This window comes from Capra hircus, chromosome 3 (assembly GCF_001704415.2).
Source record: "Capra hircus breed San Clemente chromosome 3, ASM170441v1, whole genome shotgun sequence".
Classification (NCBI taxonomy): Eukaryota; Metazoa; Chordata; class Mammalia; order Artiodactyla; family Bovidae; genus Capra; species Capra hircus.
The window spans coordinates 66,987,679-67,013,371 of NC_030810.1; the positions used below are offsets into that span (position 1 = coordinate 66,987,679).

Genomic DNA, 25,693 nt, shown 5'->3' on the forward strand with positions numbered 1-25,693 from the left:
TCCATTGATCTACATTTCTGTCTTTGTGCCAGTACCATACTGTCTTGATGACTGTAGCTTTGTAGTAGAGCCTGAAGTCAGGAAGGTTGATTCCTCCAGTCCCATTCTTCTTTCTCAAGATTGCTTTGGCTAATCGAGGTTTTTTGTATTTCCATACAAATTATGAAATTATTTGTTCTAGTTCTCTGAAATATGCTATTGGTAGCTTGATAGGGATTGCATTGGATCTATAAATTGCTTTGAGAGGACATTTTAAGTAGTCACATTTCTAGTTTTTCAGAAACTCTTCTGTAGAGTAGGGGAAAACACCCTTGCCTGCTAATTCCTAAATTAAATCAAGAAGAAATTTAATTTTCAATTCTGTTATCCATGAAATGTTAGGTTTAGTGACTTACTTAGAATAATTGGCTCTAAAAACTGATCACCTGGGTTGTATTCAGGCTTCTCTACTTACTGCTGTGTAACCCTGGGGACATTTGACCTAGTAAAGTCTCCATTTCTTCTGTGAAAGTACCCAGAACGTAGGTTGTTTTGAGATTAAATGATATGATACATGTACATGCCTAAACTTTAGCTCATACTGTGATGGAGATGCAATTTTTTTATTTATAAAGGGATCTTGGCTGTTAAGATTCACACTCACTGTTATTCTCAAGTAAAACACCTATAAAATTAAAGTGGACCCTATCAGAACTACAGTTCTAATGTCAAAGCATCATCCTCATTTAGAAAATGTTCTGGAGGGTTAAATCATTACCATGCCTGTGGAGCTCCTTGTCATTATGCTCAGAGGACGAGGTCAGAGGCTGGGAGTGCCAAAATGAGTAAGGTAGTATCTGCCTTTATAGAACTTAACAGTGTGGGTGAGGAAAATAGATGCATATATAAATAACCAAGGGGAGTGAAGGAGTGAACAGACCAGGTGGGGAGAGAGTTGATCTTGGCCTACATATGAAAACATGCAGCCACATGCTTCCAGAATTGAACACTGCAGTTACGGTCACGATCCTATCTGATGTTATCCTAGCAGCATGCTCTTTCTGCAGGAGGGTGGGCCACCTGGGGGAGCCTGTCAGTCCTGATGTGCTAATCCAGGGAAAGGTAAGGTACCTATTAACTGTAGACACGAAATGAAAATGTGAGTCCATAGAGCACTGAAGTCATTTAAAGTAAGCAAATTCTGCTTCGGTAGGCCAAGGTGAAGCTCTCATTTTTCCTTAAGACCTTGCCTGGTTCATAGGTTTACTCTTTATCACAAAATGAGGAAGTATGTTTCTAGGGAACTAGATCTCAACTTCAATTGCATGTTGGCATCACCTGGGCATGTTTAAGAAGCAACTTCTTGCCTGGAATGATTTTCTGATCTAACTAGACCTGGGGTATCGTATTTTTAAAGCTTTCCAGCTGATTACACACATTGAGAGCCTCTACTCTCTGTACCCTGGGTTTCATTTCCTCCAAGATTTTCTATTTCAGGATCCTGGTTCAGCCCAGATGTTGTCAACAGGTTTCCCGATGGGTCATTCCTGATTTAACAGCAGTCTGTGTGACTTCCCTTTGGGAACACGTGGCGTTCTCTGCTGTTTCAATAAGTGATACTGGCTTCTGGGGAAATACCCATCCATCTTAGGCTCTGAGCAGAGCGGCAGGGGGCTTTCTCAGCTAGCACTCCGCCTCTGGGTTTTGAGTGTGAGTCTCACCCATTTTTCATGTCTCCATGGCATGACCAACCCACAGGTTTTGTTCTAGAACCTTCTACTGAATCATTTAATAGCAGGCTCTCCCTGTTTACCCTAAATCTATTATGCAGCAGTTTGAGACCTGTTTTTACGTCAAAATTGAAGTACTTTGTATTTGGCCATAGTCAATCCATAAACTTCTAGGTTCTTACATCATCTGTTTTACATATCCCTTTGCTATCTCGATTTTGATATTAATAACATGTCTGTATAAGTTCTGTTTCTACTGGTTTATTCTTTCAATCAAAAAGTATCTATTGAATGACAAATATGGGCCAGATACTCTCCTGGACATTAGGGACAGAGTGGTGTCTAAATCTGACAAAAATTTCTGCCTTCATAGGACTTATGGCCAAGGGGGAGGAGACAAGAGAAGTATGTAAGTAAGTAAAATGTGTAGTATGTTCAAAGGTACTAAATGCTATGGAGAAAAATAAGGCAGCACAGGAAGAAAGGGACTGCTGGGGCTGGGGTGGGCTTGTAACATATTAAATCAGCTTTGCAGTATTAACCATGCGAGAGCTGGTGAAGGCTCAGACTAGAGTGGTAGTGACAGAAAGGGTGAAAAGTGGTTGGCAGCTGCATGAGTTTCAGCAGGGCCTGAAGAAGGCAAGGGATTGAACCCTGCAGGTATCAGGAAGAGGAGGATTCCAGGCAGAGGGTAGGATATTGCAAATACGAGGGCTCTGAGGCAGGAGTGAACCTAGGGTGTTGAAGAAACTGCAGGAAATGCCAGTTTGGCTAGAGCAAGCCAGAGCGAAGGAGGCTGTGACACTGGTGCTGAGGGTGGGGAGAAGGCAGATCACATAGGGCCTATGAAGATTTTTGTGAACATTTTGACTTTTTCTGAGTGAGATGGAATTATTAGAGGGTTTTGAGCACAGGAGAGACCCAATAGGACCATTTTGGTTGCTCAGGTGAGACAAATCTATGTGTCAGTGATAGAAACAGGGAGACCAGTTGTGAGGATATTGCAATAATCTAGCTGAGAGATGATGGCTTGGACCAGGGTAATAGCAACAGAGCTGAGTTGCAAATATCGAAATCTGGATCTATTTTTGAAGGTAGAGTTTGTTTCTCTTAAGTGTCTAATGGATTTTCACATTTCTCTTGAAAGATAGAACTCAAACTCCAGTTAGGGACCAAGTAATGCTAGTTATAACAAAAGGTTGACTTGCAGGCTCTTGTTACCACCAATTCAGTGCCCTGATTTCTTTTCTTTACAGAATGATGGTAGATGCACCATGGCTTCCCATTGTCTTGACTTTCCCATTTTTCTGCTCTTGTGCATTGCTGGGCATTTGCCATTGAGAATTCTAACCTAAACTATCAATGATCAATGATCACTCTTGCCTGCTATTGTTTAGCAAGTACCTGTCCTTCCCTTCTTTCAGTCTTTATTCAGTGGTAGGTCCCTGGAAAGTGATTTAGACAGGCAATGGGAGTGAAGAACATGATACCACTACCATTATTACATAAGAGCCCAAGGTTCAGAATAAATCAGGTCAAAAACACCTCTTTTCCCACTCCTCCCCTGTCTTCCCTCTTCCAACTTCCTCAACAAATCAGAGAAAATTTTCCTTTTCAACCTCCATGTAAATCTCCCAGGTGGACTTTTATGCCTTCCTTGCTTCTCTGCCCCAAAGTAGAGTGTAGGAATCATGAGAAAAATGCAGAGTGTTGCAAAAAAAAAAAAAAAATCTGTTGATTCTCTTCTTCAAAACTAAGTATGCCTAACTCTTAAATTCTGGTATTCATGTAAATATTTTTGTTATACAGGCATACCTTGGAGATGTTGTGGGTTTGATTCCAGACCACCACAATAAAGCAAATATCATGATAAAAATGAGTCACACCAAATTTTTGGTATCCCAGTATATATAAAATTTATGCTTATACCATACGGTAGTCTATAAAGTGAGCAATAGTATTATGTCTAAAAAACAATGTACATACCTTAATTTAGGAATATTTTATTGCTAAAAAATGTTAACTATCATCTGACAATGCTGGGAGGCCACAAACTTTCAATTTGTAAAAAATCACAGTATTCGTGAAGTACGATAAAACAGGTATACCTGTTCATTTTTAACAACTGAGAGAATTCCAAAACATGTGTATACTCATATTCATTATTCATTCATTTATGACATATGACAGCGACCATTTATTGAGTCCTTTTTATGTGCCAGGCACTATTCTGCACACCAGGAGGCACAAGTGAACAAAATGAAGTCCCTGTTTCTTAGGAAATGTACATTATAATGCAGGAGAAAGACAAAACACAAATAAATAAGCCCATATGTAGTACATCTGATAAAGATAATACTGTTGATAAAAGTCACTTAGGAGAATGAAAAAATGGACTGCTGGGATAGTGTGCCACTGATGGTGGCAAGTTAGTATTGATATTTTAAAGACGGTCACCAGAGACAGTGTTACATTATCATAATAATGATGATATGACGTTTTCACAGTAACCTAAGGGAAATAACAGAGTGAGTCAATCTCACATCTATTAGGAATACGCTCTTCGCTGCAGAAGTCCTTAGGTAGTTATCTTGTACTTCCTAGTGACTTCGTCCTGTCCCATGCCTTTAATCCTTTCCTGTACCCTGATGAACCCCTAATTTATATTCCTGGCCAAATCTTTCCTAAATCTAGCCTAGTATATCAGACTTTCTGGAGTCCCTCCCCTTAAATGTCTTAATCACTTCAGTTCAGTTCAGTTGCTCAATCGTGTCTGACTTTGCAACCCCATGCACTGTAGCACACCAGGCTTCCCTGTCCATCACCAACTCCCAGAGCTTGCTCAAACTCACGTCCATTGAGTCGGTGATGCCATCCAACCATCTCATCCTCTATCGTCCCCTTTTCCTCCTGCCTTCAACCTTTCCCAGCATCAGGATCTTTTCCAATGAGTCAGTTGTTCCCATCAGGTAACCAAAGTAGTGGAGCTTCAGCTTCAGCATCAGTCCTTCCAATGAATATTCAGGACTGATTTCTTTTAGGAGTGACTGGTTGGATCTCCTTGCAGTCCAAGGGATTCTCAAGAGTCTTCTCCAACACCACAGTTCAAAAGCATTATTTCTTCAGCTTTCTTTATGGTCCAACTCTCACATCCATACATGACCACAGGAAAAACCATAGCCTTGACTAGTCAGACCTTTGTTGGCAAAGTAATGTCTCGGCTCTTTAATATGCTGTCTAGGTTTATCATAGCTTTACTTCCAAGGAGCGAGCATCTTTTTATTTCATGGCTGCAGTCACCATCTGCAGTGATTTTGGAGCACAAGAAAATAGCCTGTCACTGTTTCCATTGTTTCCCCATTTATTTGCCATGAAGTAATGGGACCAGGTGCCATGATCTTAGTTTTTTGGATGTTGAGTTTTAAGCCAGCTTTTTCATTCTCCTCTTTCACTTTCATCAAGAGGATCTTTAGTTCTTCTTTGCTTTCTGCCATAAGGATAGTGTCATCTGCATATCTGAGGTTATTGATATTTCTCCTGGCAATCTTGATTCCAGCTTGTTCTTTATCCAGCCCAGGATTTCACATAATATACTCTGCATATAAGTTAAATAAACAGGGTGACACTATACAGCCTTGACATACTCCTTTCCCAATTTGGAACCAGCCTGTTGTTCCATGTCCAGTTCTAACTGTTGCTTCTTGACCTACATACAGATTTCTCAGGAGGCAGGTCAGGTGTTCTGGTATTCCCATCTCTTTCAGAATTTTCCACAGTTTGTTGTGATCCACGCAGTCAAAGGCTGTGGCATAGTCAATAAAGCAGAGGTAGATGTTTTTCTTTGTCTATGATACAACGGATGGTAGCAATTTGATCTCTGGTTCCTCTGACTTTTCTAAATCCAGGTTGAACATCTGTAAGTTCTCAGTTCACATACTGTTGAAGCCTCACTTGGAGAATTCTGAGCATTACTTTGCTAGCATGTGAGATGAGTACAGTTGTGCTGTAGTTTGAACATTCTTTGGGATTGGAATGAAAATTGACTTTTTCTAGTCCTGTGACCACTGCTGAGTTTTACAAATTTGCTGGCATACTAAGTGCAGCACTTTCACAGCATCATCATTTAGGATTTGAAATTGCTCAGCTGGAATTCCATCACCTCCACTAGCTCTGTTTGTAGTGATGCTTCCTAAGGCCCACTTGACTTCACATTCCAGGATGTCTGTCCCTAGATGAGTGATCACACCATTGTGGTTATCTGGGTCATGAAGATCTTTTTTGTACAGTTCTTCTGTGTATTCTTGCCACCTCTTATCTTCTGCTTCTGTTAGGTACAAACCATTTCTGTCCTTTATTGTGCCCATCTTTGCATGAAATATTCCCTTGGTATCTCTAATTTTCTTGAAGAGGTCTCTAGTCTTTCCCATTCTATTGTTTTCCTCTGTTTCTTTGTATTGATCACTTAAGAAGGCTTTCTTATCTCTCCTTGCTATTCTCTGAAAGTCTGCATTCAGATGGGTATATCTTTCCTTTTCTCCTTTGCCTTTAGCTTATTTTCTTTTCTCAGCTATTTGTAAGGCCTCGTCAGACAACCATTTTGCCTTTTTGCATTTCTTTTTCTTGGGGATGATCTTGATCACCACCTCCTGTACAATGTCATGAGCCTCAGTCCATAGTTCTTCAGGTACTCTATCTATCAGATCTAATCCCTTCAATCTGTTTGTCACTTCTACTGTATCATCATAAGAGATTTGATTTAAGTCATACCTGAATGGCCTAGTGGTTTTCCCTACTGTCTTCAATTTAAGTCTGAATTTGTCAATAAGGAGTTCATGATCTGAGCCACAGTCAGCTCCTGGTCTTGTTTTTGCTGACTGTATAGTGCTTCTCCATCTTCAGCTGCAAAGAATATAATCAATCTGATTTCACCATTGACTGTCTGGTGATGTCCATGTGTAGAGTCATCTTTTGTTTGTTGGAAGAGGGTGTTTGCTATGACCGGTGCATTCTTTTGGCAAAACTCTGTTAGCCTTTGCCATGCTTCCTTTTGTACTCCAAGGCCAAACTTGCCTGTTACTCCAGGTATCTCTTGACTTCCTACTTTTGCTTTCTAGTCCCCTGTGATGAAAAGGGCATCTTTTTTGGAGTTAGTTCTGGAAGGTCTTGTAGGTCCTCATAGAACCATTCAACTTCAGCTTCTTCAGCATTAGTGGTTGGGGCATAGACTTGGATTACTGTGATATTGAATGCTTTGCCTTGGAAACGAGAAGAGATCATTCTGTCATTTTTGAGACTGCACCCAAGTACTGCATTTCAAACTCTTTTGTTGACTATGAGGGCTACTCCATTTCTTTTAAAGGATTCTTGCCCACGGTAGTAGATATAATGGTCATCTGAATTAAATTTGCCCATTCTGGTCCATTTTAGTTCACTGATTCCTAAAATGTTATTGTTCACTCTTGCCCTCTCCTATTTGACCACTTCTAATTTACCTTGATTCGTGGATCTAGCATTCCAGATTTCTATGCAATATTGCCCTTTGCAGCATTGGATGTTACTTCCATCACCAGTAACATCCACAACTGTGCATTGTTTTTGCTTTGGCTCCATCTCTTTATTCTTTCTGGAGTTATTTCTCTACTCTTCTTCAGTAGCATGTTTCATATTTGTTGTTGTTTATCACTAAGTCTTGTCTGACTCTTTTCAACCCCATGGACTATAGCCTGCCAGGGTCCTCTGTCCATGAAATTCTCTAGGCAAGAATACTGGAGTGGGTTGCCACTCCCTCCTCCAGAGGATCTTCCCAACCCAGGAATCAAACCCAGGTTTCCTGCATTGCAGGCAGATTCTTCACCATCTGAGCCACCAGGGAAGCCCTGTCTCATATATAATATGTCTCTAATTAAATTACTCATGCCCTCCCCCAAACCAGCTCTTTCTGTTGTTTTCTTCAGAAATTGTCATCTCTGTCCATTAAGTTTCTCAAGTAAAAAATCTTGGTGTTATCTTCTTCTGTCTCACACCCCACATATGATCCATTATATACATCATGAGTTACTTATATTGGGGAAAACTAGAAAAGAAGGAAACTTGGGGAGTTAGGATGAAAAAATTGAGGTTAAATATTAATAGAAAGCAGAACAGTAATAGAAGTATCTGCAGGTGGTATTTGATGATATGAAGAAAATGAAGCTAAGGGATCATGTGCCCTAGAACTCAGGTTGACATAAAATCACATCATAAGTCAGATTCTCCTAAAAGAGCTACAATCTCAGAGTGGTGCACCTGTTTAGATATGTCTTAGCATTAAGAATTAGTTGGCAGAATTCAGGCTGTTGGGATGTTGGGATAAGACTTTAAGTACCCATGGGAATTTTTTACATAAATGGCACCTGAAGCATTTTCTGTCCCCCGTGTGACCTGAATGGGGAAGCAAGAAATTCAGAATCATAATTTTAAAAAGACAATGAACAATTGAACCATGTTTAAAAAAAACAAATCCTCTTTGTGGGCATATCTGCAGGAAAGCAAAACACTTTGCTGAAGCATCAAGAAAAGGAGGTTCTGGTGCTTTTCTAGGGACAAGAGACGGTTAACAGTGTCTCAACCAAATTAACTTGAATAAGAACAATGAAAAGGAAGTAAGTATTCACTGTCCTTCTGTTTTAATTTGGAATATGGTTCCCAGTATTCAGGTTCTCAGTACAGAAGGTTTTTGCTGTTTTGCTCCACTGAGTTCCTGAAAGTCACATGTAGAATCCCTGAACGAGACTGGAACAGTGTGAAATTGGGCGACTTTCATTCTCCACCCAGAGCTTCCCCCGTGGCTCAGTGGTAAACAATCTGCCTGCCAATGCAGAAGACGTGGGTTTGATCCCTGGGTCAAGAAGATCCCCTGGATAAGGGCATTGGCAACCCGCTTCAGGACTCTTGCCTGGAGAATCCCTCATACAGAGGAGCCCGGCGGGCTACAGTCCATGGAGTCACAGAGTCAGACAGGACTGAAGCGGCTGAGCAGAGCAGCAGGTTCTCCACCCAAGGGTTTACCATTAAATGAAAAATAGGTGTAACCAAAAGTATCGCATGAAAGTCCTTCTGTGGTTCTGAGAAAATTCGGTCTTGCTAGCTATTTACTACAGACGTGTCAGTGGCATACTAGTTACTCCCTTAAGAGAAACTGAGTCCTTTATAAATTTTAAAAAGACCTTTCCTCAGAGCGGATGTCTCTCTCAGTGCCAGATTTTAGACAACTGGATGCTAGTCACAAATCTGACTGCCCTGGATTTAGTCCTCAGATAATAGCTAACTCCCCAAATAGGAGTCTTTGTCAATGGATGACAAGGCTGAATTTCCCATTAAGGAGGTTGTTAGAGATGTAAAAAATTTCTTTCGTGAAGTGGAATGAGTCTGAACATTGGAATCTGACAGCGGAGTGGGGAGTTTTGCTTTACCCTCACAGGCTTTGTAACCTTGGAGAAATCATTTCATCGCTCTTGCACATTTATTCTTCTGAAGACTAAGATAATACCTTACCTCATGGGTTTAATGTGGAAGCTCAACACATAAAACTTGATTAATACCTGCTGCGTGGTAGGCATAATAATATTAAATGTTCGTCGTTACACCTTTCCTCTCCCCTTTAAAAAAAGTGAGCTCTCGGTTTGTTTCTTTTGTTTTATAAAGATTTGTTTTAGTGTGATACCTCAAGTTAGAGCTGAAGGCCATAAATGCCAAGCAATTCTTATTCTTCATAGTAAATTCCCTATCACATCCACCAAATTGGATTCTTAGCTCTATTGGTAATATTAGCAGTTGTCATATCTGAGTGCTGATTTCCTACCTAGAATAACAGTTAGTGTTTGCCAGAATTATACACTTCCCAGAAACTCTGTGAAGGAAGATGCCATCCTTTTCCCTAGTTTAAGGAAGCAGAAGGATTGAGTAACTTGTTCATGGTCATCCACCTCCCCAGTGGCAGAGTCAGGATTCAGACCTAGGTACTTTGACCTCAGTGCTACGCCATGAATACTAAAGTAATCCTTTCATACTCAAGAATTGCATTAATATGAATGTCTCTTCTTGCTTTAATCATCAGGGACATAACTTTTCCCTAAAACTGGAGATTGGACATGGAAAATGTAACCTATTCTTTCTGTTTTTCTTTCTTTTGCCTTTTCCTATAATAAAACCAGAGCTCTAGACTGGGTGAGAGATTCTGTACCATTTGGGGAAAAAATAAGTGGGTGAAAGTAATGCATTAAACTGAACTTTTAAAATCATTTAAGATCACATGTCACTGAGAAAAGTCTCATTTGATCCCTGTACACTCTTTGCTTTCCCCCTATTTGATTCTGTGAGTTAAAAGAAAGGTACAGATTATTTATTAGATCAGCTTAGTCTTTATTACTGTGCTTCCACTCCCTTGGATATTTTCTTTCTTTAATCTGTTTACATGTTTTTCGCCTGTTGCTATGGTAAAGCTCATTCCATGATGTGAGAGATCTCAGTGCCAAAGAAGGTTTTCCTAATGTTAAATCCTGTATTTTCACTTCCACATTTTATCTTGGTGTTACTAGGGCAACCCAAATAATTTCATTTTCTCTTTGAAGTTGATACCTTTTAAAGTTTTTATACCCTCATGCTGACTCATTCATGTTCTTACTATTTTTTTTTGGTTTAATTCCTGCAGCTACTTTCTTTACACACACATTTTCTGCTTCTCTATAATCATAATAGCAGATGGACTGCGGTGTAGTGATTAAGTATTGGGGGGGGATTACAAATCCCACTGGGGATTAGAAAAAGCCTATGAACTTTCTCACCAGAAAAAAACAGCAGTTTAAGAAAAAAGATGAATATACAATGGGGAAAGGATTGTCTCTTTAATCAATGGTGTTGGGAAAACTGGACAACCACATGCAAAAGACTGAAACTGGAACACTATTGTATACCTTACACAAAAATCAATTCAAAATGAGTTAAAGACCTGAGTGTAATAAAGACCTGAAAGCATAAAACTCCTAGGAGAAAATACCGGGGATAAGATCATTGACATCAGTTTTAGCAGTGAGCTTTTGACACCCAAAGCAAAGGCAACCAAAGTAGAAATAAACAAGTGGGATTACATCAAACTAAAAAGCTTTTGTAGAGCAAAGGAAGCCATCAAGAAATGAAGAGGCAACATATGGAATGGGAGAAATTGCTTGCAAATCATATATGAGTGATTAATATCCAAAAAATATAAAGAACTCATACAGCTCAATAGAAAAACTCAAATAATCCAATTTTTAAAAACAGGCAGAGGATCTGAATAGTTATTTTTCCAAAGACGACATACAAATTGCCAACAAGCACATGAAAAATGTTCTTAACATCACTTATCAGCAGGGAAATGCAGATCAAAACCACAATGAAATCTCACTTCACTCCAATTAGAATGCCAATTAGCAAACTTCCCTCATGGCTAAGTGGTAAAGAATCTGCCTGCCAATGCAGGAGACATGGGTTCAATCCCTGATCTGGGAAGATCCCACGTGCTGCAGAGCAACTAAACCTGTGTGCCACAGCTATTGAGCCTGTCCTCTGGAGCCCGGAAGCCGCAACTCCTGAGCTCAGGTGCCACAGCTACTGAAGCCTTCGTGCCCCAGAGCCCATGCTCTGTAACAAGAGAAGCCACCACAGTGAAAAGCCCGTTCACCGCAGCTGGAGAGTGCCTCCCATTCACTTCAGCCGAAGCTGTGCAGCAACGAAGACCCAGCACAGCCAAAACAAATAAAGAGTTATATTGAAAGAAAGAATGCCTACTGTCAAAAGGATGAGAAATAACAAGTATTGGTTAGAATATGGAAAAAGGGAAATCCTTGTGCCCTATTGGTAGGAACGTAAATTGGTGTGCGCTTGCATGCTAAATTGCTTCAGTCTGATTCTTTGTGACCCTATGGATTGTTGCTTGCCAGGCTCCTCTGTCCGTGGGATTTCCCTGGCAAGACTACTATACAAAACAGTATGGAGGTTCCTCAAAAAATTAAAAATTGCCATATGATCCACCTCTGGGTCTTTATCTGAAGAAAATGGAAACACTAGCTGGAAAAGATATCTGTACCCCCGTGTTCATTGCAGCATTATTTGCGACAACCAAAAGAGAAACAACGTAAGTGTCCTTTGATGGATGAATGAATAAAGAAAATGTAGTAGCTATAAATATATACAATTAAATATAATCATAAAAAAGAAATCCTGCCATTTTCAACAATATGAATGGACCTTGAGGGCATCGTGCGAAGTGAAAACGTGAGCCAGAGGAAAAGAAACACTGTGTGATCTCGCCTATATGTAGCCTCTTTAAAAAAAAAAAAAAAAAAAAAAAGCTGATCCATGAAATCATAGATACAGAGAACAGGCTGGTGGTTACCAGAGGCAGAGGGTAAAGGGTGGTGGCTGAAATGGGTGGAGGTGGTTTGAAAAGTACCCAGTTATAAGATAAATGAATTCTGGGGACATAATAGACAATGTGGTGACTGTACTGTATTGTATATTTGAAAATTGCTAAGAGAGTGGATCTTAGAAGTTCTCATCACAAGAAAAAAATTTGTAATTGTGTGGTGATGGATATTAACTAAAGTTATTCTGGTAATTATTTCATAATATATAATATCAATATACCAAATCATTATGTTATACAGCTAAAAATAAGACAGTATTATATGTCAATTATATCTCCATTACAAAAAGAAATCATGGATAGAAATATTCAATAAATAGTCTCGTTTACCCAAATGTATTTGGTTCTTGGATTTTGAATAGCAAATTGCAAGAATTTGTATAGCAAAAATCTATCTCAATCTATTCCAGTTCAGATTGTCAAAATTAAGGTCCCTATTTTTTCCACTTTTATTTTTGCTTCATCCCAGGACAATTTCATGCCTGTTTTTATATCTTTGTCCTTCACTGGCAGGTCTCTTGGCAAACTACCTGCAGAGGTTAAATGGTTAGTTGGTATGCTTCTTTCCTAATGCAGGTCGGGCTCACAGAAACCCTTTGGGTTTGAATCCTTACAAAGAGCTCAGGAGCAAAAAGAAGGGATAACATTTTGAGTCTCCTTGAGAACACATACTCAACTATCACTTCTTAGTTCTCTTTTATCCCCAGTATTTGATACAGAGTGGTTGGATAACAAATGTTAGAAGAGAAAGAATGGGAGGGAGGAAAAAGGAGGGAATAGGAAGAAAGAAGTGAAAGTAAGAAGGTTCTACCCAAGGGAGGAAAGGAATAAAAAAATAAAACAGACTAAAGGAGACTCTCCTCTGACTAAAGACTGAATTTCTTGTGTGACTCAGAAGTCAGCTCCACAGGAGGAGCTCTGGAGAGATGCTGAGTGAGATGCTGCTCTGAAGGCTGGTGCACGTCTGCATCCAAATGCAGGTGAGAAGAGCAGCCTCTGGTCCTCACAGTTGCCACCTAGAAGTCCTCCTGACTTTTTGCCCTTTTCAGTCTAGGAACATGTAATTTGGGGGCTCCCTCTGTCTCACAGAATCTGAACCAGCTCAGGCTACCCCTACCCTCATTGTCTCGAGATAGAAAATACCAAGTTCAACCTTATTTGAATAAACAGAACCTTTCTAAAGAGTGATGGAGGGCAAAATAAACGTCTCAAGGGGGAACAAAAGAGATCACCTTGTAGACCTTTCATTCTGCCCGGATATTCTCCAGGCCCTGCCCTTCCAACTTTACCAGAGTAACTATTCCTACCTCTACTTCCTATTTTCATGCAGGCTTCACTTCCTAAACCCCCAGGATCTCAGGTACCTCCATTTACTCACTACCAGGGGATCTGAAACTTCCACTTCATTGTACCTGTCACAGTTGTGATTAAATGATGGTATGTCATGTTCTCTTTTTTTTTTTTTAATACTGAATGTCTTTCCACCATCATATATGGTCCATCGGACAAAGGTTATGTCTGTCTTAATCACTGGTATACCCACATTAGTGAGCTCAATACCCTGTAAATAAAAGCTACTGTGGTACCTGTAGAAAGAGTGAATAGCTGCCAGGCACTGTGTGTGGTAGGTGCAAGGGATATAATAAAGCTTTTCAAAGGCACTGCATCTATCTTTGAAAAACTGTGCCTCTGGAGTAGCTATCTCTAATGATAATGTATCCCTCTCTCAGCCTCCAGAAAGGAAAGATGAAAGAGGAATCAAAATCCTGTGGCTTTTGACACCTCATTCCCCTAAATCCCACTTCTTTCCCACAAAAATACATCTTTCATATCTAAAAACACTGAGTATAAACAAACCAATTTATCTTCTCACCAATTTCTGTTCCTTTGTTGAATAGACATTTATTTTGTTTTTCTGGAAACAATTTTGATTTATGTCTGTATAACTATTTTTTAAGGCCCTAGAACATTGGTCTGTTAAGTTTTTAACATGGGTCATCTGAAAATAGGATTAAACATTACAGGACAAGTAAAAACAAACAAATACCCACAGTTGTTCCATAAATTTGTCTTTTCCGTTGGCCCTAAGCTACCCAAAATATCGTTCACTCGTTCCTAAAGCCCATTTTACTTCAGAACTTCCAGAACTCTCTCAGCTTTGAAATGTTTGATTTTTTTTTTTGGCTTACTTTTTTAAAAAAGTTTATTATTGGAGTATGATTGCTTTACAATATTGTTTCTGCTGTATGACAAAGTGGAAATGTTTGACTTTTAAAAATAACTTTTTACTTGTTTCTTCCTCACTGTTTCCAATGATTGTCTTTTCTACATAGCTTTTCAGCATTTGTGATTAACAATGAAAGCTTTGCAATTTAACAACTCTTGAATCAATTTTGTTCCTTTCGAGCATCCTTAATCTACCTTTTCATCCTATTGATGAGGTTGTTTGAACAAAACTGCTTTAAATAACTAGATGCTTTAGATAACTAATTGTCAACACACAAGTTGATCTATTACTGAGCTTTAGTATCTTGTTTTCTAGGTCTCTGAACCATTTAAAAATGCATTTGACAGGACTCAGTATCTTTGAGATAGTTTTCTCAGGAAGACCTCATCTGGCCCCAAGCCATCTTTCTTAGTAATAATAGCGACTGTGAGTAAACGATTTTAAGATACTATACAGTTTGTCTATAAAGATGGCCACTGTTTTGGGTCTCATTCCTAGTTATCTGATGGGCTCTAAATTTTTCCCTCTCTTTTCCTTTTGCTGACAGTATTCAAATGAATAAATCTGAGATTTCACACTGGGAACTGTTTTTGGAACTTTGTTTTTAATGAATTATTCATTTGTTTGATGAAGATATATTGAGCATCTGTTATGTGCCAAGACTGTTAGGTGTTGGGAAAACAATGGAGACCAACATTCATTTGGAAACCAAATAAACGAATGGGAAATGGTGCCTGTGACGGGGGCCACAAGAGAGATCCACAGTGCTGTAAGAGCCCGCAGAGCTGGATTTGACCTAATCAGGGAGACCAAGGATGGCTTCCCTGAGTAAGCAATACTAGAAACCCACTCTGCAGGAGGCACAGGAGTCTGAAAAGTGAGGAGAAATTAACAGAACATCCCCATTATAGAGTTAGCACCACATGGACCTGCTATAGTTGCTGGTATCTCCTTTGTGGTGACTTCTCAAGAGCCCCAGACAACACTCAACCTTTGCAATCAAATAATGTATAGCACCTAGTTTCACTCTTTGCTTTTTTTGGAGTGGGGGAAATAGAGGGGTGTTTTTAGTATGTTTTCTATTTTATTTTTGGTAGAGAATATATCATCTTCAGAAACAGATGTATTTTAATGAATTGGTTTATATTTTCTGTATTTTTTTTTCATTTAGATTTTTGGCACACTCTCAGTCTGACTGAGAGAGTCTACAAGTAGACATTGACCATATTCTCCTAGAAGCTTCATATACAGAAACTTCTTATGCCCTTTGTCAGCTTCCAGAAGTGAGACTCGAGGAAAGTTGACTATCATCATGTTAGATTTTATTTAGCTTTGCTGTAAGAAAAAAGTTGGAAGGGGGAACTCATGTAATGTCTAACTTGGAAAAGATGAGCCATTAAATCAATATGTTAACTTTAGAGCTAAACCCAACAGATACTTTTCTTTTAAGCACAAAACTTTGCATTAAATATTTATTGGCTGTATGGGTAAAAACAAATATTCCAATTTCCAGGTAGTTTTAATAGTCTGACAGTAAGATTCTGGTCATTTTCTCCTATAGTTCCCATCTACCTCCCCAGAGGCTGGAGGATCTGAACTTCTTTCTTCCATCATGGATTTTACTGAGCACAGCCAACAGAAAAGACAAACCAAGAGTTGACTTCTTGAGAACAACTTTCTTGAAAAGAGATTTACTCAGCATTTAATATTTTTCTGCTATTAACAACCCTACCATGTTCCCTGATCTTAAAAGGGGAACTGTGAGTGGTAGATTCTTATAAAGATGAGTTTAATAAAAAAGAGGATAAAAATGATGATACTACAAATCCTCCAGTCTTTCAGTCTCTCTTTAACCATCAGTCTCTTTGTTTACTGAGGAGTGTTGCTTTGGCTGCTGCTGTATTTAACATGGCTGGAAATTTAACGTTTTACCCTATTAAACAACAACAAAAAAAGAGCTTAGTGGCAAAGTTTTGATAACAGGTTACTTTAACGTCCCGGTCACTCTTGATTGGCACTCTGTTTTTATAAGTTCCAGACCATCTATGTGTGTGAAAAGTGTTTGTAAAACACATCAAACTTTCTACTGAAACAGAAAAGGCAACTCCCCCACTCCCCCCAACCCCAGCCCCCTGTAGAATCATTAGGAATTTAACTCAACAAACTATTGAGCCTTTTAGGCCCCCGAGCAAGTAATATGAAATAAAAGATGACCCCTGCCTTTTCAATCTACTCTATTTTGTGAAAAATAAGCAAAAAAGTTTAGTTTTAATGTTGTGGAGAGCAGGAATGTTTCTGTCCTCTCCGCCTCTCCTCCCCGTCCTTTCCTTGGAAAGTCGCTTTCCAGGTAAATGGCTTCCGGCACTTATTTTGTTTGAATTTTCTGGCCTGCGCTATGTATTCATGGTGTGTCAACTGCTTAGAACTGTTGTGCTTTCTTTATTCAAGGGGGAAACGTTAACTGGAGATAAACCTCAGTCTCTTTTCGCCCTTTGAAGGAAGAGAGATGTCAGATTCAAAACAGTCACTACACATATACTCTGTTGAAATCTAGACTTGGTTTTTGGATGTGGAGACTGATAACTGAAATCTTGTCTAAATTACATTTGAATGATATCAACCATTTAAGCGGAAACCCAGTCTTTTCAGGGGTTTAGAATCCTATGGGATGGGGGTGGGGGTTAAGTATACACTAACTTCCTGGAAGAGTATTCCTGGTTTAAGGAAGGCGGAAACAGTGTGGAATGAAGAGATGACTGGGAAGAGCAGAGAGGTGCAGAGAGCTGAAGCCTAAATTCTCAGAGAGACTTTAGGTGTATTTAGAACAACAGAGATGAGGGAGAGAATGAATAACATTTGATGATAATCTTTTATGGTCAGATTTTAAGAAACTATTAGATCACTCTTTAGCCTCATTTTTGGAAAAAATTTCTGAGTTTACTTCAAATGTATAGAATAAGCATTAAGTAATTACTAGTGTCATTTGGATGAAGCTGAAGTTCTTTGACAAAAATTCCAAAGAAGTAAAAATCTCACCAAGACTTATAAATGCAGTATTCTAAACTATTATATTGTAAATAAGGCTTTTATGTTTGGATCTGTTTCTGTCACTTATTTCTTAATACAGTAATGTTCTGAGAAGGGAATCACAAAACATGGCCATTGGATACTGGCTAGTGCTTAAGAAGTCGTCATCGATCGATATATCCTCTTTGTAACTAGTGACAGACATCGTACATTAAATTTTCAGTGACCCTTAACTTTGAAATTATAAATTATTCCTGACTCTCATTCTCTTCTCAAACAGTTTCTTCAGTAGTGGGTGTTCTTTGAATAATCATTAATCAATGATTGTGAAGCTATGTGGTGATAGTCACACTCTTATTGTAGTATCAAGCTATAAGAGAGGATAACAGTAGAAGAATTATCTTTACTACAAAATGCTCATTTGGGTGTGTGTATCTGTTTATGACTATGTTTGCATGTTTAGGCCTCTTTGAATTTAACAAAAATGTGTCGAGGGTCTGTCCTAAGACATTGTGCTATTTTCTAGAAGATACAGAGATCAACAAGATATAAATCCTGTCCTCAGTGAAATAAAAAGAGCAACCTCTTTAAATGCACCATTGGCACTGGAAACAGTAATCAAAGAAGATCAATTACGATTCATGCTCTCGTGGAAATTTGTTTAATGCACATTCTCCTAGAAGCGTACACAGGGTGAGGCAGGCACTTTGTCTGTTTTATTCCCCTAGCACCCAGCACAGTGCTTGACGTATCTTAAACTTTATATTTTTAGAGTACATTTTAATATACATTTTAATATATATTTCTTATAATGCTATAATTATTTATAGCAAGTGCACAAGTAAATGAATTATGCTTGTGAGAGAAAAATAAGCTACTGATAATAGTACTAACAAAATTTTAGTAAATTAAAAGCTTATGAATATGCTAAAATAACTGTGGATACTGGTGTGTAAAGCAATAGCCTTGTGATATATGGTCTGAAGCACTGATTAAAGGGTTTTTCTTTAAATATGGGAAGGATATAATGAGAAAAATGTTATATATTAATTGACAAAGAACTGAAATTGCCAACTAAAATAATGTTTAACATATTTTTGTTTATTTGGCCACACTGGGTCTTTGTCGCAGTATGGGGGATCTTTTATTAATAGTTGCAGCATTAATAGTTACGATCTCTTAGCTGCTGTGTGAGAACTGTTAGTTGCAGCATGTGGGATCCACCCACAGATGGAACCCGGGTCCCTGCATTGGGAGCGTGGAGTCTTAGCCACTGGACCATCAGGGAAGTCCCCAAGGAGTAATTTTTGTTCCCTACCACTCTTAGAAAAACAGGTTAAGCTCATTTTGAACGCTTCCCAAATAATGTGATTGGGCCATTAATTTAACACATGACATCATGGAAATATTCAAGGAGATGATAGTACCAAAGTATCCACTGGGTTGTCAGATCAACTTGCCTTCTGAGTCTAAAGTTCTCATTTATGAGACTGAGAGCCCTAGAGCTTAAGAATCCTTTAAATATATTAATAATAGTTTACTTTTCATTTTATGTTTTCAAAGAGAGACATGAAACAAGAAATTTTATTTAAGCCATTTGTTTCTTAGTATATATTTTAGATTCTTTGCATTCAGATCAGCGTGATGTATTATTGACTAAGAGCTGTAGAGTAACAGGTAAGGTGTGATTAGAAGTCAAGACACCACTAGCTGTGTTCCTTGGGCAAGTTACCTAATCTCTCTCGGCTCAAGTTTTTACTCATAAAATGAGAGTTATGGAGTGGATGACTTGTGAAAGTGCCTTTCAGATTCTGAACAGTTATAACCCACCTCTGAGTTTCTTTAAACTAAATAGATTTCTGTAGAACTATAAAATCATGGTCTTCTTTAGTGGATTTTTCTAAAAAAATTTTTGTCATGCATACTGCAATTGCAGAGTAAAATACAATCCAGAGTCATGCTTTCCTATGAGAGAAATAAATCACTTTTACATAATTAGGAAATTTGGCTTTTTGTCATTTTTTATTTCCATCTTTGCATTGCTAAAGGAAAAGTAATTTGTTTTATAATTGATGTTTTGAGCATATTCCGATGACTTTATTTTGATTGGTACTGCTGAAAAGAACCCATAAATACATCATGGTACTCCTGTGCTCTTCCTCTCTTGCACTCCTCCACACTGGCCTTCCAGGAAGATCCGCATGGGATCTTCCTCCCGTGACAATACTTAGACACCTGCTTTGCTTTTATAATCACTATTTCCAAACCAAAAGGCAGTCACCCCTCCTATCTCTATCAGAATTACTAGTTACTCAGTAATTTATTCAGCAAATATTGAGTGCCTACCATATGTCAAGCATTACTTTCTAGGTGCTGAGACACATCAATATACAAAGTAAAATTGGAAAGAAAATTCCTGTCATCATGAAACTTACATTCTTTGAGGGGAGACAGACAATACATTAAGGAATGTGTAATTTTTGACAGATGGGATGTGGGATGTAAGAGATGAAGAAGACTCAGGATGACTCCAGAAATTTTGGTCTAAGCAACTGCATAGACGTAGTTGCCATCAAGGGAGGAAAGTTGCAAGAGGAACAGGGCTTTGCCAGGGACAGGAGAGGTAGGGTAAGGAGATGGAACTGGAGTGGGTTCCAGATATTCTGAGTTTAATGTGTCTCCAGATGGAGATATTGAGTTGGCAGCTGGGTCCACCATTTAAAGCATGATGACTTCATGTGCTCACAAGGGAGTAAATGAGGTAGGGAAGAGAATTGGACCAAAGACTAAACACTGGGCACATCAAGGCCAGAGGTCAGGGAGAAGGTGAGGAAAGAGTCAAGGAGTTAAAAGAAGGAACAGCATGGAAAACAGGAGGAAAACCTAAAGGCATAGCATCCTGAAAGCCAAGTAGAGAATATTACACCAGATGCCTCAGATAGAGCAGGCAAGGTGAGGGCTGAGAACTGACCATCAGATTTAGTTAGCCACACAGATGAATTATATATGTGGGTTTCTTTCCTGTAGAAGTCACATTTGTTGTGCTCAGGAATTATTGAATTTTTGTAAGGGGCCACTCACTGTGTTACTGATGTGATTACTAGGATCACTTGAAATTGGCTCTTGTTTTCTTGAGCAGTACTATACTGTCTGATGTCTAATGCTATTTTCCAATAGCCAGAAAAATGTGAGACAAAGCACTGGTAGTATATACCCACCTAATAGCCATTGGAAAACAGTGTTAGCAATCAGATTTGAATCAGAGTAGAATATATTTGATTTTCCAAAGTCCTGGGTAGTAAATAGTATAGAATTTGTTCTGTATAATTAATTATTGAGAAGAAGATATTAAAATTCTCCTGAGATGGACAAGAAGACATTGTTTCAGGGAGAAAGAAATAAATGAAAGAAAGAAACTCTGGGTTTGCAACTAACTTTATCAATATTCTTTACAAAAAGGATTATAGATCTGTATATTTTTGAGAGGTAACATTTTATAAACAATGAGTCCTTTAAAATGAGTTTTAGTAATAAGTATTTTTTTTAATTTACTTATTTTATTTGGAGGCTAATTACTTTACAATATTGTTGTATTTTTTGCCATACCTTGATATGAATCAGCCGTGGGTATACATGTGTCCCCCATCCTGAACCCCCCTCCCTCCTCCCTCCCCATCCCATCCCTCAGGGTCATCCCAGTGCACCAGCCCTGAGAGCCCTGTCTCATGCATCAAATCTGGACTAGCTAGTTTTAGTAATAAGTATTTTTAATGAAAGTAATACAAATGGATTTCTGCAAAAGGATACAGAGGCAAATATATAACAATGTAAAAGTTTATATATTTTTTATTAGGATACAGGAATCTTTTGGTTTGATTTGAAATGCCATGTTTTTAAAGGCATTATCAGATGAGCAAATATCTTACATAGTAAGTTAGAAATTAGAGTTGGGAGAAATATTAATGTAATCATTTATATTTCTAAAATAGGGAAAAAATATAAATAGAATTATCCTGATTGATCTTTAGGGAAAAAACTATGTAAATTTACCAGTTTATTCAGAAGTGGCTTCTTCAACTTGATATGATAACTCTCAAAATGTCACAAATCATTTGGAAAGTACAATGATGATGAAAGAGAAATTGTGTTGTCACTGTAATGCACAAAGAGGGAGGAAGGTTAGGGAGAGAGGGGAACGTATAAATAATTATGCTTGATTTGCGCTATTGTATGGCAGAAACCAACACAACACTGTAAAAAGTTTTTAAAATATTGAAATAAAAAATGAGGGAAAGCACTGAAATTGGTGAAAGTACACAAAATTTTTTTTCAGTTAAGCAAGTGCAAGATTCCTTCACCCTCTCTTTAGTTTTAAATCAAGAGGTTTTAAGTCAATTCCTATATTTCCTCTCTTCCCCTGCTTTTTTTTTTTTTTTTTTTGGCATCAAAAATAATTCCAAGGATTAAATCTGTACTGGATATTGGCTTTAAGCCTTGTGTTATGTTAAAACAACAAAGTCTACATGTGTGTATTATACATGTGTCCACATACATTTATATGTAGTGCGTGTACATACATATAAGGGCATGTACATACCACATGCACATACACACACTTACCCTAAAGAGGTTAAGTACACTAAGAGTAGACTTATAACTCTAAAGTCTGTTTCACCTTGACTGTTTCCTCCGACAATCCCTCTTAACTAGGCTGTACCAGTATTAGGAAGCAATAGACAATACTTAAGTTTCCTAGATTGCTTAGTCTGTCTGTATTTTCCACATTAAGAGGAGGATGCCAGTGAGCCACCGAGGACTAGCAGAGCCTCGCCATTATGAGTGCCCTAGGCCTTCGCTTTTTCCAGGCAAGCCGCAGATGAAGGAACAGTGAACCTCTGCCTCAGTGGTTCTCAAAGTGTGGTTCGTGAAACACCAGTCACCTACACATTTTTAGAGGGTCCACAAGATCAAAGATCAAACCAGTCAATCCTAAAGGAAATGAATCCTGAATATTCATTGGAAGGACTGATGCTAAAGCTGAAACTCCAATACTTTGGCCACCTGATGCAAAGAACTGACTCATTTGAAAAGACCCTGATGCTGGGAAAGATTGAAGGCAGGAGCAAAAGCAGGCAACAGAGGATGAGATGGTTGGATGGCATCACTGACTTGATGGACATGAATTTGAGCAAGCTCCGGGAGTTGGTGATGGACAGGGAAGCCTGGCCTGCTGCAGTCATTGGGGTCACAAAGAGTCGGACACAACTGAGCGTCTAAATTGAACTGAACTGACAAAGATCAAAACTAGTTTTTAATGCCAAGATATTTCTTGCATTTTTCACTGATGGTACAAAATCATTGGTGGGTAAGTCATCTTAGTGTGAATCAAGGCAGAGGCACCAAATTCTACTGTATTCCTCATTGGCACACATTAACAACTTAAAAGAAAAAATTCCAGTTTTATTTAATGTCCTGGTTGAATCCATAAAAATTATTGTTTTAATAGCTCTTGACCCTTGACTGCATATTGTAATAATACATGAAGTGATCAAAGGGAAGAACACATAAAGCATGTCTGCTGAATTCCAAGAACAGTAGGTAGGTATCTCAAGGGAAATCTTTATTTGAGTTGAAAGTTGAATTAGCCACTTTATCATAATGTACAGTTTTTAACTGAATAAAACAACTGATATTCAGACTTGAGTATGTGGAAGATAATTTCTCAAAATGAATGAAGCAAGCTTGACATTTCAAGAAGAACATAATATTTGCTGCCACAAATAAAATTCAAACTTTCAAGCGATGATTAGAATTTTGGAAAATTTATACACCACCATGAGCTTGACAGGCTCCAGTTACTTAAAAAATTTTCTGATGAAAGCATTAGTGATTTCAATGAATGTGATTTCTAAGTATAATTTGTCAGCATTTGGAAAATCTGCATGACTAAGTGATTCAGTATTTCCCATATTTTCCAGATGACCAATGTCGTTACCAAATCATATACAGACAAAAGATCCATTTAAAGTTCAAGACTGATGAATGAGTTTTAACAGCAAGGAGTTTGAAAAGTTCATTAGTACAGTTTTCAGGCTCTATAGTGCAACTTACCAAGTTAATTTGATATATTATCAAATTATAGTTATCCACAATTATATGAAAAGCCTGTTAAGATAGTCTTCCCTTCTCTAACTGCATATATTTGATTCATAAATTTCAATCAAAGCAACATATCAGAGCAGACTGAATGAAGAAGCAGATATGAGAATCCAGCTATCTTCTATTAAGTCCACTGGTAAAGAGATTTGCAAAAATGTGAAAAAATGCCATTATTCTCATTAATTGTTTTTGTTTTGGAGAATATAGTTATCTTTATAATAACATAATATATGTTAACTTGAAATGAGTTTATTATTTTTAAATGAGTTAATATATATTTTTTTTAAATTTCATTTTAATTTCTAATGTAGTAAGTATTGATAGGTATCACCCACCTAAAACATGCTCTTTGAGGTCCTCCTCCTACATTTTAGGACATGAAGGGATTCCCAAGCTCAAAAACCTTGAGAACCACAGCTTTTCATTGGTGTATTTTATTCCCGAAATTGTTCCTTGCATCAAAGAACAAGCCCAGTTCCCTCCAAGGTATGCAGAAAATTTATCACGAAGGAGACAATAACCAAATCTATCAAAAGATGTAAACTGTAGCACAAGTACCGTACTTGTTAGAGCTGTCACTGCAGCTGGCTCGGGTCACTCCTAATTTGATTAGGTGAGAACTGCTCCATGAACAAGCATCTGAATCGACTCATCCATTTAACAGACAGTTGCTCAGGGCCTCTTGTTTTCCAGGAACTGTGGTAAGTGATGCAGGTGCAAAATAGAACAAAACAGCAGCTTCTAGGCAGAAAGTGGAAGTTAAGATGAGGTTTAGTGCCTGTCTGTGACTGCCACTGGACAGCTGTGACTAGAAAACACTTGGGGCCATGAGATTATAATGATCCATTGAGAAGAAAAAGGTCTTAAAGTGTCAGGCAAATCAAACTTTGAACTAGTCTGAAATGTTAATAACACTAGGAGTAGGCGAAGTTATTTAGCTTGGGTGGCTTGCCTGAAACACATGTTTTGAAAACACACATATGATAACATATAGGTTCTCCCTTCAAGACACTTGCAACCCAGTGGGTGAGCAAAGTGGAGTTAAGAAAGTTGTGTTTCAGTAAAATGAGGAAATTTTATCAAATGCTGCACAGATGTCAAGTAGGTAGATCGTAGGTAAAAGGAACGCCAAGCGGTTGGATTTTCCATGTTGTATTAAGACAAATTACTGCTTAAGAAAAAGTCAGGTAAAGCAGTGAGATAGAATGGAACATATTATAATAATTTCCAAAGATAAACACTGGTGAACCCAAATAAGAGGCTTTCATTTTCTTTAGGCTGTTTATTGTACAGGCTTTAATTCAGTATTAGGGAAGAGAAGATCCAAACAAAAAGGCTTGGGAAGACAAGCACCAAATGCAGCCTTTCCCTGCTCTTTAATCAGACTATGTAACAAGGGCAGCTGTAGAGAGCGAGATTATTGGATCCAAAGATGGCAAAAGAGAAACCGTTTTTTTGGCCCTCACTGGCCACCCTTTTTCCTTGCCATGAGATAAGGAAAAAATATTCCTTCTCCCAGTAGCCAGACGATTAACATGAAGTCTTAAGTCATAATACAGGCAATGGGATTAAGCCAAAAGATAGAACAGTGCAGGTGAAGAAATGGATGTATCTCTTTTCCCAGAGCCTCAGTATACCCTATTCATCTTCTGTTATTCAGAGAGAGAGGCTGGGGCTTCCCTGGTGACTCAATGGTAAAATATATATATATATATATATCCATCTGCAATGCAGGGGACTCAATACCTGGGTCAGGAAGATCTCCTGGAGGAGGAAATGGCAACCCACTCCAGCATTCTTGCCTGGGAAATCCCATGGACAGAAGAGCCTGGCAGGGCTACAGTCCATGGGGCTGCAAAAGAGTCAGACATGACTTAGCGACTAAACAACAACAAACAACAGGTGTTTCCAGGGAAAATTGACTTCACAGAGGATAAGTTTGTGGTTCACAGTGAAATATAAAGTGTTTAGGAAATAGAGGGGGAAAAAAATCAAGTCAAAAATCCCAGAGACAAAAAAAAAAAAAATAGGGCAAAAAAAAAAGTTCCCCCCAGTACCTCCTCCCCATATGAGATGATCCCATTTATAAGAAGAAGATTAGTGGCAAAGTCATTTGCCTTTCAGGACTTA

At 38.3% G+C, this 25,693-nt stretch overlaps 1 protein-coding gene across 1 annotated transcript in view; it reads left to right on the forward strand.

Annotated features, from left to right (window-relative positions):
- LRRC8C (leucine rich repeat containing 8 family member C) overlaps window positions 1-25,693 on the forward strand; it is an 82,828-nt gene that overhangs the window by 24,311 nt on the left and 32,824 nt on the right. The gene's annotated exons all lie outside the window — the stretch shown is intronic.